Source organism: Pteropus vampyrus, unplaced genomic scaffold (assembly GCF_000151845.1).
Source record: "Pteropus vampyrus isolate Shadow unplaced genomic scaffold, Pvam_2.0 Scaffold387, whole genome shotgun sequence".
Taxonomy (NCBI): Eukaryota; Metazoa; Chordata; class Mammalia; order Chiroptera; family Pteropodidae; genus Pteropus; species Pteropus vampyrus.
This window is the reverse complement of record NW_011889168.1, coordinates 3,653,917-3,668,300: the sequence shown is the minus strand read 5'-3', so window position 1 is coordinate 3,668,300 and position 14,384 is coordinate 3,653,917.

Genomic DNA, 14,384 nt, shown 5'->3' with positions numbered 1-14,384 from the left:
TAAAAAGTATAATGACCTAGACTATAACCATCACAAGTTTCACCAATTTTCATGAAAACTATTTAAAACCTACATAAATCACATTGATATAACATCTTTATACTTTTGTGATTAACTTAATCTGTGTAGTTTTATGTTTTTATGTCTCTATTTAACTATATAACTAGGAAGAGAGATTTCTCCAAATTTACACTCTGAGCTGCAGTTCCAAAACCCCTAAAAAGTGCTCCCCATCCCAAGGCACAAGGACCAGCCACCTGAGAGGGCTCCTCTGCCTTGGGCTCGCTGGCAACGCTGGGCAGCGGGGTACCCCATTGTGCTCCAGCAGTCGAAGAACCCCCAGGAGCAAAATCCCTGCGGCCACAAAGGCACAGCGGTGGCCTTGTGGTGGGCAATTGACTTCACAGCTGCTAATCAGGAGGCGGGTCTGCTGCAAATAGGCGAGGCAGAAGGGGTCTTTGTCACAGCAACTCACCTAGACACTGGCTTTTATTAGGAATGACGATTTGGGGAGTGGGGGTTGGAGAAGCCAAGTTATGGAGATCTGTGGGGTCAGGAATGGAGAGTCTGTGGGGTGAGTGATGAGAAGTCTGTGGGATAAATGACTGGATGGTCACGTCACTTTGTTTATTATTTCCTTGGCTTCTTTCGACATATTATAAAGTACTTCTCGTGGAGATTTGGTTGTCTTTTCCTTTATAGAGAATAGCGTTGCAAGATCCCCTACCCCCACATTTATGTAACTATCATTCTAAATTTTCTTTCAACGTTTGATTTTTTTTTTTCACATTTTCCATCTTTATAGCAGCTGGAGTTTATTCTGCTTTTTGTTATGTGTGGGGACATCTGTCTTTTCAAAAAAGTTATATATTTATTTTTCCTCTCCATTATTTATTTGCTCCTCTGCTTTCTGTCTCTAATTTCTTAACTAGCAATGGTTAGTTCCTCTAAGACGTGTCAAGTCCTGACAGGGAACAATCTCATCTTCCCTGACTTTAATAATAGAATTACTTTTGTGGTTCCATCATTATTATGATGCTGGTTGCTGGTTTGAGATAAAGATATTTTATCACGTTAAAGAAATATCCAACTATTCCTAGTATATTAAGTGTTCTTATTCAGAATGCTCACATTTGTTTTTGATATTTGGAAGATAATCTGATTTTTCTCCTAACGTCAATCAATATCATGACTTAGAGTAATAGATTTTCTTCCATTGGACTCTCCTGGCATTCCTAGAAAAAAAAAACACTTTTTTATGCTGTATTATTCTTTTTTGGAGTAGCATGTTTCATGTTATTTCATGTATGATTTTTGTGTCACTATGCATAAATGAAATTTGTCTATAGTTACCCCCCAAAAAACACTTTTCCCTCCTACTTCTGGTAAGCTTGGTATCAGGGTTATATTCAATTCAAAAAGAATACAGAAGCTTTCTCTTTTCTTTCTAAGCTTTGGAAAACTTTAAGGAGACACAGGTAGAATTTCCTATAATTTCTCTGGGTCTGGGGCACTTTGGTAGGGTAACTTTGAATTTTCATTCTAATTCTTCTGTGGTAAGTGGTGTGATTGATTTTTCTCTCTATTCCAGGGTTAACTTTGTTCATTTATATTTTCCCCAAAACATCCATTTAGATTGCCAAATTTATTTGGACAGTATTGAACAAAGTAGTCTCCTATGATTATTTTAATAGCCTTTGTAATTCTTGTTATTATTTCTTACTCTCTGTATTTATTAAAATTATTAATGGCCTATCTATGTTTATTATCGAAAAGAAAAATTATTTGGAATTATATATTTAGTCTATCATTTTTTGAATTTTATATTTTCATCTCTGCTTTTATCTGTTTATTCCTTCTACTTTCTTTTCTCCTACCTTCTTGAATTGGATCATTAGTTCATTTATTATCATTTTTTTCTTGTTAAGGGAAGTTTTTAAGGCAATTATTTTTCCTCTCCACGTTGATTTAGCTATATCTTACAGAGTCCGCTGCATAGTTTATTTTTTTAATTAAAAATATGCCTGCAGATAATCTTTTTTGATGATTTAAAAATATTTTTTTTATTTTGGAACAATCTCAAACTTATAGAAGAGTTACAAGTGCAATACACAAAACTTTCTTTCTGGGCCATTTTCATTAAGTTGCTAACCCACCGACTGATCATCCTTGGGTACTTTAATGTGTATTTCCTACAAATGAGGACGTTCTCCTGTATAACCAAAACACAGTCATCAAAATTAGGAAATGACAAATATGTTACTACCATCTAATCCCCAGACTTCATTCAAATTTTACCACTTGTCTCAATAATGTCCTTTCTAGCAAAAGGGTCCAGATCAGAATCACATGTTGCATTTAGTTGTCCTATCTCTTTAGTCACCTTCAGTCTGGAACAATTTCCACAGCTTTTCCTTGACTTTCATGGCCTTGATACTTTTAAAAACTATAGGCCAGTTATTTTGTAGACTGTCCCTCAGTTTGAATTTGTCTGATGTTTCCTCATAGTTAGATTCAGATTCCACCCCTTGCATAGGAATATCACAGAGGTGATGCTGTGTCCTTTTCATTTCATCCTGTGAATATTGAGAATGTTCACTTTGATTCCCATGATTAAGATGGTTTCTGCCAGGTTTCCCTACTATAAAGATATTGTTTTTCCTTTTGTAATTAATGAGTATATAATGAGGAGGTACTTTGATACTATGTAAATAGCTCATTCCTCATCAAACTTTCAATGTAGTCATTTATTTGTATTTGTATGGACTCATGGTTTTCTGTTTTACTCAATAGGTTATAATTCATTACTTTCATTATTTGTTTTGATATTGTTTGAACTTTTTATTTTAAAATAATAATAGATTCACAAGAAGTGATAACAAAAATTGTACAGGGAGGTCTTCACTAGATTCTCTAAATGGTAACATCTTGCATAGCTATAGTACAATATCAAAAACAGGAAATCGACATTGGTACATTCCACAAATTTATTCAGATTTTACCAGTTTTAAGTGCACTCAGTTGTTTGTGTTCAGTTCTATTCGATTTTATCACATGTAACCACCACCACAATCAAGATACAGAACTGTTATGTCCTCACAAGGCTACCTCGTACTACCCCTTTATTGTCAGAATGGACATTCATCTTCCCCACTATTCAAATCCCTGGTGAAGCCTAATCTCTATTTTGTTATTTTCAGACTACTGTATAAATAGAATCATATAGTATATAAGTGTTTGAGATGGTATTTTTTTCATTCAGCATAATTCATTGAAATCCATCCATATTGTGTGTATCAATAGTTTGTTCCTTTTTATTGCTCAACAATATTCCATAGTATGGATGTACCAGAGTCTATTTAAACATTCATTCCGAATGTTGAAAGACATTTGGATTGTTTCCAGTTTGAGGCTATTATGAATAAAGTTGCTATGAATATTCATGTATAAGTTTTTATGTGAACATAAATTTTCACTTCTCTGGGATAAATGCCCAAGAATGCAACTGCTGGATTATGTTTAGTTTTATAAGAAACTTCCAATCTATTTTCCAGAAGTGCTGTACCATTTTACATTCCAGCAATGCATGAGTGATCCAGTTTCTGTATGTCCAGCTAGCATTTGGTGTTATCACTATACTTCATTTGTCATTCCGATAGATATGCACTGGTTTCTCCTTATAGTTTCAGTTTGCATTTCACTAATGGCTAATGATCATCTTTTCTTGTGGGTGTTTTCCAACTGTATATCCTTTTTGGTGAAATATCTCTTCATCTCTTATGAGGATTTTCTCATTGGATTATTTCCTTAGGTACTGTTGCATTTTGAGAGTTCTTCATATATTCCAAATACTACTCTTTTGTTGGATGTGTAGTTTGCAAATATTTTTCATCCTCTTTAGCAGGACAAAAGTGTTTAATTTAGATGATATCCAATTGATCAACTTTTTTTTTTTATTATTGATCATGCTTTTGGTGTCAAGTCTAAAAACTCTTTGCCTAACCTTCAGTCCTAGAGATTTTCTCCTAGATTTTTTTCAAAAGTGTATATTTTTTACATTTTACATGTAATCTGTTATTCACTTTAAGTTAATTTTTGTATGCAATGTAAGATTTAGGTCAGTTTTTTTTTGTTTGTTTGTTTGTTTGTTTGTTTGTTTGTTTGTTTGTTTTGGCCCATGGATGCCCAGTTGCTTCAGCTCCATTTATTGAAAAGGCTATCTTTCCTTCATTGAATTGCTTTTACATCTTTGTCAAAAATCACTTGGGCATATTTGTATGGATCTATTTCTGGGTTCTCTATTCCACTGATCTATATATTTGTTCCTCCACCAATACCACACCATCATGATTGATATAGCTGTATAGCGAGGCTTAACATCAAGTAGAGTAAGTCTTCTCACTTTATGCTGTCCCAAATTATTTTAGCCAGTTCTTTCGCTTTTCCATATACATTTTAGAATAAGCCTGTTTGTATCTACAAAAAAACTTGCTGGGATTTTGATAGGAATTGCATTAACCTTATAGATCAGTTTGAGAGAACTGACGTCTTTACTATATTGAGTCTCCTAAGCCATGGACACAGTGTGTATCCACATTTATTTAGATCTTCTTTGATTTCTTTCATCAGTATTTTGCAATTTTCAGTATAAAGATTTTGCATATGTTTTGTTGGGTGTATACTTAAATATTTGTTTTCTTTTGAATGATTGTAAAAGGTATTGTGTTTTTAATATTGGTTTCCACATACTCATTTCTTGTATATAGAAATGTGATTCATGTTTGTGTATTGATATGTATCCTGGGACCTTGATGTACTTAATAATGATTTTTGGGTTTTTTAATGTATTCTTTGATATTTTCTACACAATTATGTTATCTGTAGGAACAGTTTTCATTTGTTCCTTTCCAATCTGGATGCTTTAAATTTATCTTCCTGCATTATTGTGCTGGCTAGAACTTCCAATGATATGTTGAATTAGAGTGGTGAAAGCAGACATCCTTGCTTTGTTTTCAATTTTAAGAAGACATCATTTAGTTTTCACCATTAAATATGATGTCAGCTGTAGGGCTTTTCTTTTTACTGAGATGAGGAATTTCCCTTCTATTCCTAGTTTGCTGAGAGCTTTTGTCATTAAGGGTGTTGGATTTTGCCAAATGGTTTTTCTGTATTAATTGATACTTTTCTTCTTTAACTTTTTGATATGGTAAATTACATTGATAGGTTTTTGAATATTGAACCACCATTGTATATCTGGAATAAATCCCACTGGGTCATGGCATATAATTCCTTTTATACATTGCTAGATTCAATTTGCTAATATTCTGTTAAGGATTTTTGTGTCTCAGTTCATGAGAAATATTGGTCTTTTTTTTTATTATTTTACTGTCTTTGTCTGGTTTTGCTATCAGGGTAATATTGGTCTCATAAAATGGGTTGGGAAATGTTCTCTCCTTTTCCATGAGTTATTGTAATACCTCTGATTGTATACTAACACCACAGGGTTCATTTTAGTTTCTTCCCTATACATATTTGTTATTGCCTTCTCTGATAGTCAGGAATCTGGTTCCCAATGTCCTTAATATAGTTACTATGGAAGATAACAGATTCCTGGCACACTACTCTCCCCCACCTAACCTTGCTTAAGTTCAACACTCAGTGCTGGGAGGCTCCTCCCAACTCTGATACCTCAAACTGGCTACTACCACTCCAAGGATACTCTTCCCACTCTCCTCAGGCTCTTCTTATATCTTATGCCTCCATATCTCTCCCACCCCATCCCTACCATCCACCTCCATCCCCACTCCCCAACTCCCCACAGAAACACCTACCGTGCTAGGCCCTACTTAATGGCCCTTGGACTGAATTATTCAAGAAGGGAAAAAGAAAAGGAAGAAGAAACTGTAGTTTTCTTTTTTTCCCTAGATATTCTGTATCTGCATTTCTATTTTTATTTTCTAGATATTCTGCAGTTTGGGTTAGAATGACCTGTTTGAGCTAAAAAAAATTTTAAGAGAGAATTGTTTTATTTCTCAGAGCATAGGGTTTATTTTCTACTTTTGTTATTCATTTCTTATTTCATTACATTACATTATAATTAGATAATGCTTTCTGTACATTTTTGATATTTAAAAATATATTTAGGTTCTCCTTGGCTAATCATTGTGAATACTTTATAGTATCTGATAATAAGATGTATTCTCAGTTTTTAGATTATGGAATACAATATAGATATTAAATAAAACCACTTAAAAATTTTTGTTAGAACCTTTGTAATCTTTTATTTAAAGACTATAGTCTGGGGTTCTAAGGCTATTCCTCACTTCCAGATTGGTCGCTGTTTTCAGGATTTTTTGGTAGGCAAAGCAAGGAAATATATGTATTTGAGAAGAAAAATACATCAGAAATTCATATCATCATTTTACATTTAAACATAAGATCACAGAGTTTAATTTCTTTGATTTTGTATTTATAAATCTTTTTTTGTCTGAAAATCTTGGTTCCTATCAACATTCACATAATTACTTATTTGCTTTAACTATCTATGTGTGTATATCTACATATATTTATCTAAAAAATAATTGCCAAAAAGCAATTTGTGTTAAAATTTTAATAGAAAATAGTAAATAAAACATTCATTAATAATCATATTGTTCATTCTGGGTACCAGGATTTTTTCAATGTCATAAAATTGATTGACTAGATCAGCAAAGTAATGAAGTTCATGCACGGACTATTATTATTAATGTTATAGAATATAAAACATAATACAAATGTATGTCTTATATTTCTGAAAGTCTAAAACAGTTATAATAAACACCATTATTTCATGTATAATTTAAAAAGAAAAAATACTGCCAATTAAACAATGACATAATGTTTTTTTATTATGTGGATTTTTAATTTTTTATTTATTGAAACTGCTGATTTAGACTTAGTTATGGATTTTTACCTCACATCACTCTTGCATAGGACTTAGATCTGCAATTTTTTTCATTTTTTTCTTTTTCTTTTGGTTTCACATAGGTAATACATGCACGTGGTTCAAAAATTAAAACGATGAAAAGTAAATACTGGCAAATCTTCCTACTCCTGTCCCCATCCACCTCATCCACTCTAACCCTCTGCATATAACCATCTTTGTTATTTGTCTTGGTCCTTCCAGGGTTTCTCTATGCAAAAAATAAATAAGTTCAAATATACAGAGTAGTAAATGATATTACATAAGTGTAATTATATCATGACAGGAAGTTAATAGATATAAATATTACATTGATAACATATAAAAGATGATAGGTCAAGATGCTCATTCAATAGACTGGTTAAAATTAAAAGGACTGACAGTACCAAGCATTGGTAAGAATGTGAAACTGGATCTCTCATACACTGTCTGTGAGATTTTAAATTATTACAACCAATTTGAAAGGCTGAATATATGCCTACCCTTTGACCTAGCAATTTCACTTGTATTTACATACATTACAGAAATGGGTACACATGTTTACCAAAAGACATGTATTAGATTGATCATAGAAATGTTATTTGTAATAACCAAAAATCAGAATCAACCCAAATTGCCCATTAACAAGATAATGAATAAATAAATCACAGCATATTAACCCAGTGGAATACTAAGCAGTGATAAAAAGGATGAACTACTGCTACACACAACATTGGTGAATTTCACAAACATTGTTTTGAGCCAGACACAAAAGACTACATACTATAAGATTAGATATATACGAAGTGCCCAACAAGCAAAACAAATCTGTGATAATAGAGGTCAGAATAGTGGTTATGATCGAGGATGGGTATTGACTGGAAAGAATGTATAGGAAAAATAAGATTGGGTCTGGAAATGATTAAATTGCCTTGAAACTCTTTGAGATGCATTTTATCTAGATGTAGAAAGAACAGACATTGTTTTCTGTAATCACTGACCTTTAGTTTCAAAACTATAGGTTGTACCTATGACAATCTCCTAAGGTTTGCCTTAGGAGGAATTTAGATAGGCTTATCATTCTCTCCTGGTTACTGATTTAGTCAGAGGAGCTTAAGCCCCCTTTTCTTTCCTCAATGAGTTACCACCACACACTGCCAGAATGACTAAAATTAAAAAGACAGACAATACCACATATCTGTTCTGACTGTGCTTCACATACTGGGCCCTGGAGGATGAGAGTTTTCACTCTTAGACATGAACACACTCTTCTCATGGCCCATCCAGGTGATAATGGGTGGGCCTCTGCCAGAATGGCCAACATTCACCACCACCATCCAGGACCTTCGCAAACACCTTGAGGAAGAAATCGAAGTCTCAAGAGGTGGGGATCATAATCTTAGAGTCCTTGACACCTGCTCACTGATATTTGTCGTCCATGAGACTGTGGATACACACTCGGGGCACAGTGGGTGGGGGGACTTGAGAGTGTCTTCAGCGGCAAGAAGTTAACTCTGAGCTAGTGATCCATCCCAAACTCCCTGAGATTCTGCTAATACCCAGAAAAGACAAACTCTATCCTCCATACTTTATTTACTTATTTATTTGTTGTGCGCTAAACACTGGTGATACAGTGTGAAAAAGAAGACAAAAATTGCTGCTCACATAAAGCTTATATTTCAGTGGGGAAGACAAACAAACAATAAGTAGATAAACAAATAGGTAAACGAGAAGTAATTGAAGGGGAACTAATATGTATATTCACACACATACATATGAAAGGCTATAATTTTAAAATTCAGGATGGTAGTTTTCTGACTTTGGGAAAGAAGGTCAAGGAAGACCTCTCTGCAAAGGTGACCTTTGAGCAGAGCAGGAGGGACCAGCAAGCCATGTAGGTAACTGGAACAAGAGTGTACCAAGCAAAGGGAAAGGCAAACACAAAGGCTTGAAGTGAGAAATTACTGGGTGCCCCTAGGCAATAGGGACATCTGCTAAAGAGGCCAGCATGGCTTGAGGGTCATGAGTGGGGTAGAAAGTCGACTGGAAGGAGAGGATGTCAGTAAGGTGACAGAGAATCAGACCTCATGGGGTAGGACTCAATATGCCTTTTCTGCAGGCATCATCACACTCAAAGACCCTTGCAAGGTCTGGGCCTCTTTGCAAAGTTTGAAGGCCAATGAGGTTCAGGTTGCTGATTCTCTCCAGCAGTGTTAAGAGGAGCCTGGCTTGAGGTGTGTATCTTTTGGTTGAATGCTAAATTCAAAGTTAGAATAAAGGCTGCATACAAAATATTGGATCTTACAGAGAAAGACAAATACTATATAATCTCAATTATATGTGGAATCTAAAAAAGTTGAACTCAGAGAAAGAGTAGAGTAATGGTTACCAGGGGTTGGAGGGTAAGGGAAATGAGGAGATATTGGTCAAATGCAAACTTCCAGTTGTAAGATTACTAAATTCTGGAGATTTCATGTACAGCATGGTGATTATAGCCAATGATACTGTATTATATACCTGATTGTTGCCTAGGGAGTAGTTTTAAATGTTCTTAACAAAAAAAAGACTTGTTAGTTATATGATGGAATTAGAGGTGTAAGCCCACACTATGGTAATAATCATTTTACAACTTATAAATGTATCAAATCAACACACTGTATACCTTAAACTTACACAATGTTGCATGTCAACTATATTTCAATATAGCTTGGGGGGAAAAGAGGTAGCAACTATGAAAAGTAAAATGATACTGGCTTTCTATGTAAATTGAATAAAGATTGTTCAAAATTACTACTAAAAAATTGGGTGTTATAAATTTGTCACAGCGTTTTCTATCTATCTATCTATCTATCTATCTATCTATCTATCTATCTATCTATCTATTTTGCTAAGCCCTGAACCTATGATGATTCTCAATTTACAGATGAGGAAAATTAGGCTCATAGTGCTAAAGTACCTTGTGCAAGTTCACATAGGTTGAAAGTTGGAATTTGAACCCAGATCTAACTACTAATCTCCAAGAATGATAAAGAAATTCTAGGCAGAGGGAGTGGAGAGTGGGAAGTGATTTGCTGCCTTCTGTAATCTGTACATGGTGCAGGGGAAGTGAAGGCAGGTACCAGAAGCTGGGCATTGGCCAGTCACAGAGCACTTGTAGGCCCTGCTAAGAAATTGAAACTTTTCATTGAAACAAATGAAGAAATAATCCTTTATTTTAACTAGTGAGAATAACATAATCACTGTATATTTTTAGACAATCAGTCTGATGGCAGTGTGGGGTGTGGCTTTAAAGAAAGAGAAAGAATGGAATAAGAGAGACATTTAGGATACTACTGGAATAGTTCAGGTAAAAATGTAATAATAGCCTGAAGTAACAAATGTGAGGACTGGAGGTTGAGAGAGATTTTAAGAATATAATCCCTGAGATTTGATGACTGACTGCATGTAGGAACTGAAAGTTATAGAGATAACATGAGATCTGTTTTGAGCAAGATTAGTTGACATCCAGATAGAGACATCCACCAGGTAGTCGGATAAAGGAGTTAAAAGCAGCATTTTTCAAAGCAGTTGCCAAAAAATAATAGTTTTCTAGGGCATTAGCAAATGTTAAAGGAAAAATTAAGGAAGGGGGCTCCATGTAAAAGAACTTAGTAGAAAAGTTTGGTGACACAAAATTAAACAGGTACAGAGCATTTAATATGCTAATGTATATTGCAAATTTCCAAGAGTAAGGGCATTTCCTAAAATTCTTTCACTATGGACCTGTTTTTCTTCCCATAGAGTATCTTGGGGGTTTACGTTGCAAAGAACCCTTTCTGAAATGCTTCTTTTGAGCCTGATGGATAATAGTATGGAAAGCAACATGGGAGCACTCTGTATTAACATGGCAGCTGAAGGCATAGGAATGATGACATCAATGAAGAGCACGTAGAGTGAGAAGAAACGATGGCTGAGGATAAAGCCTGAAGGCAGAAGCATTATCCTCCCACTTCCTCAAAATAACCACTATCTTGACTTTCTACATCTTACATTCATTTTGTCTGTGCTGAACTTTAATTTTTAGAATCATATAGGATGTGCTATTTGATGTCTGGCTTCTTTCACTCAACATCATATTATAAAGATTCATCCACATGGTTGCAGATACGTGTAGTTTGGCTTTTAGTTGCTGTCTAGGATTTCATTGTGTGAATATATTACAATTTATCCATTCTGTTGTTGATAGACATTTGTGTTGTGTCCAGGTTCTTATTTTAATAAAGAACATTTATATGCATGACTTTTGGTGCATATATGAATGCCTTTCTGCTAGATATATGCCTAAGAGTAGAATAGCTGAGTCATAAGGTATGCATATGTTAAAATTTAGTAGATAATGCCAAACCATTTTCCTGAGCCATTGTACATTCACTAGCAGTGTATGAGTGTTCCCATTGCTCCATATTCTCACCAACACTTGGCATTGTTAAATGTATTTGTAAAGGCATGTGTTACATATCTCTAGTTATTGGCAATAAGTGAGCCTTTCTGAACTATCATGAGAAGTCATGGCTAGGGATGACACTTGAATGACACTGTGTTATTGTAAAAGTTGGAGATAAAAAGTGACCCTACCCAGATCTCTCTGATTCTGCAGGTTTATATGGGCTCAGTTTTTCATTACAGGCTTTCCTTAGTAATTGTGTTCATTATCCTCATAACTATCATAGACTCCTGTAACTACGGCAGGTCTGAGGAGTGGTGACTCCGCTTCTATTTTGGGCTTTATCTCACAATATGAGAGATTCACATGCATTAATTCATGTGCATTAATTTGCATGCATATAAAGGATATGATTCCCCCACTCTCCATTAATTGAAACTTTCATATACATGGTTCTATGAAACACTATTGCCTGAAATCATATCTTACTCTTAAATAGTTGACTACTTTGATTCCAAACATCATAGTTGCATATCTGATGGTCTTCCAAACACAAATAGTATCCTGGCTGACATAGAAAGAGCTTTGAACAACCATCTTCCTGGGGCAGCAGGAGGAAGGGCTCATGCTAAGAGGATTCCAGCCTCTCCAGGAGCATCAATGAGAGCCAAGGCTGTGGGGTATTGGGGTCTATAGCTGGTAGAGTGCAGTGCACCCTCTGTTGCCTCTGAGTTGGGCCAAACCCCAAATAAGCGCTGGCTCCCATCTGTTTCTCACCATTTCCCCTATAGTATTTTTTATTGAAACATATTTGACACATAACATTGTGTTCTCTATAGTTTTATACGTTGAGTTTAAATTTAATAAGTTAAACAGTATCGTTACTGTTTCCTCATATTATTCTCATAACTATTGCATGTGCAAGGTGTTATTTTAAAAAGTGTTTTGGAAGGATATATTAATAGCCTCTTACAACTAAAAGAAAAATGTCTATAATGAATTCACACTAAACATGATATCTAGAAAAGTCTCTAGCATTTGACAAGAATTTTTTACAGGAAATTTCATTAGCTGAGAATGAAAAATTCAATAAAGTAGTATGATTTTCCTTTTGAATCTTGTAACTTTTTTCCAATGGTAATTTCAATTATTGGAAATTACAAAGTTTAAGGTTCTTGGAGATTAGTTATCCTAACATTTTTCAGAAATAACAAAGTCTAGAAAATCGGCATATTCCTTCTGAAAATACAAAAAAATGAAACCTCTTTCTTCTTTCCTTATTTTATCTTACCTTTCTTTTCTGGTCTCATTCTTCCCATTTACTCCCATACCTTTTACCTTCCCTCTGTTTTCTAAGGTGTCCTTATAAGAAAATTTTGCTTTATGAAAATATTACCAGCAATACGGCTTCTTTTAATCTTGTTTAATTTAAAACCTGAGGAGAGTCTAGATTTATTCTGCAAAGAAGAACTAAATAAGTAACCATGTGTTAGAATTTTTATATGTTTGTATAGTAATATTGATTTAAATATGTCTTTGGCAACAGAAAGCTATTTTACTTATACCACTTGAAGTGTCACAAAAAGCGACTATGAATACATAGCAACTATACAAAGGATAAATACTGGAATGCAAAGGACCTTTAAGTTTAAATGTGTAAGTTTAGTCTATCTAAAAGCATAAAGAGTATACCTTACACTTATCCTTTTATTATAATACTGGAGCTAAATGTGGAGCCCTTATTTAGCATTTATTCTGATTTTACCTATTTGCTTCTACATTTTTATTAGGGGAATGCCAAAGTTGTAATAATGGCATGTGAATAATAAGAAAACATTTATTTTCATGTTCTAATATTTTAAATAAAATATTTTCTATTTGAGCCACATTAACTAAGATTTAATAAGACAAACATAACTAATGGTGCCATTTAAAATTCTCTTCACTAGTCATTCCTATCTAGGCTGCCATTTTCTGTAAAATGCTAATCAGTTTCTAAGCTACAAGGCCTGCATATTCATGTATAAACTGTAGGCAAATGACTCTGATGCAATGTCTTGGCCACATTGTTTTTCTCCATTTAGGTCACATAATAAAAGCTTGACCGCAGTCACCTGAGTCCCAGCAGAACTCCCTGTGATCCTTCCTGAAACATGGCTGTCTTGTGAGAAGCTGTCACAAGTCATTTCTCATCTGCTTCCCTATCTCCCAGAAGCCTTGCTACCTTGCTGGAGACTCTCGCAAAGCCATTTCTCATCTGCCTCCCCTGGTTCGAGTGAGGCATGGGACTTTCTGCTTCAATGCCTCCCTTAGGGTACAGTTGCAAGCATCTATGTTAGTCCATAAAACTGCTGGCTGTAGTTTAGAAGACAGTTCTCAATGACAACGTGACCCACCACACATGCTTTCTGTTGTTTGGCCCCTCTAATTCAGTGTCATCCTATAGGACTAGGCATATGGAGAGTGACACAGTACTGACCTTACTTTTACTGTCATTATAAATGATAAATCCGTATGGTTCATTGTCTCTTGCTGGTTTACTCTATAGAAATATGATAAGCCAACTTAACTGCATTAGTGCTTAGGAACTGTTTGAGCACTTGACAAATTGGCATCCAATGTGGGGCCAATAAAGTCACAATACCTTTTTGGAGAAAAGACATAGGGGCCATGCAGGCCAAGTTAGGGGATATGAGGAGACAACCCCCCTCCCACAATCTGACAATGTATGCCTTTTTTCTTTCAAGGCACTACCCCTTGTAAAAAGCACTCATGAGGAAAATCCCCTCCCCCTCAATTTGTCATCAATGGGTAAGTCAAGATTTAGTACAAGCACCTCTACCTTCTGATGTCTAAAGCTTTCACTGTATAGATGATATCCTGTTGGTTGGCAAGTCAGAAGCCTTAGTCTCAGCAGCCCTAACTATGGTATTGTGAGGAAGGAAAATAATTTTTCCTCCTACCGTTTTAAAGTTCTTCTGGCTGAACTAATAATCAAATTAACATGAGACAGATTAACAG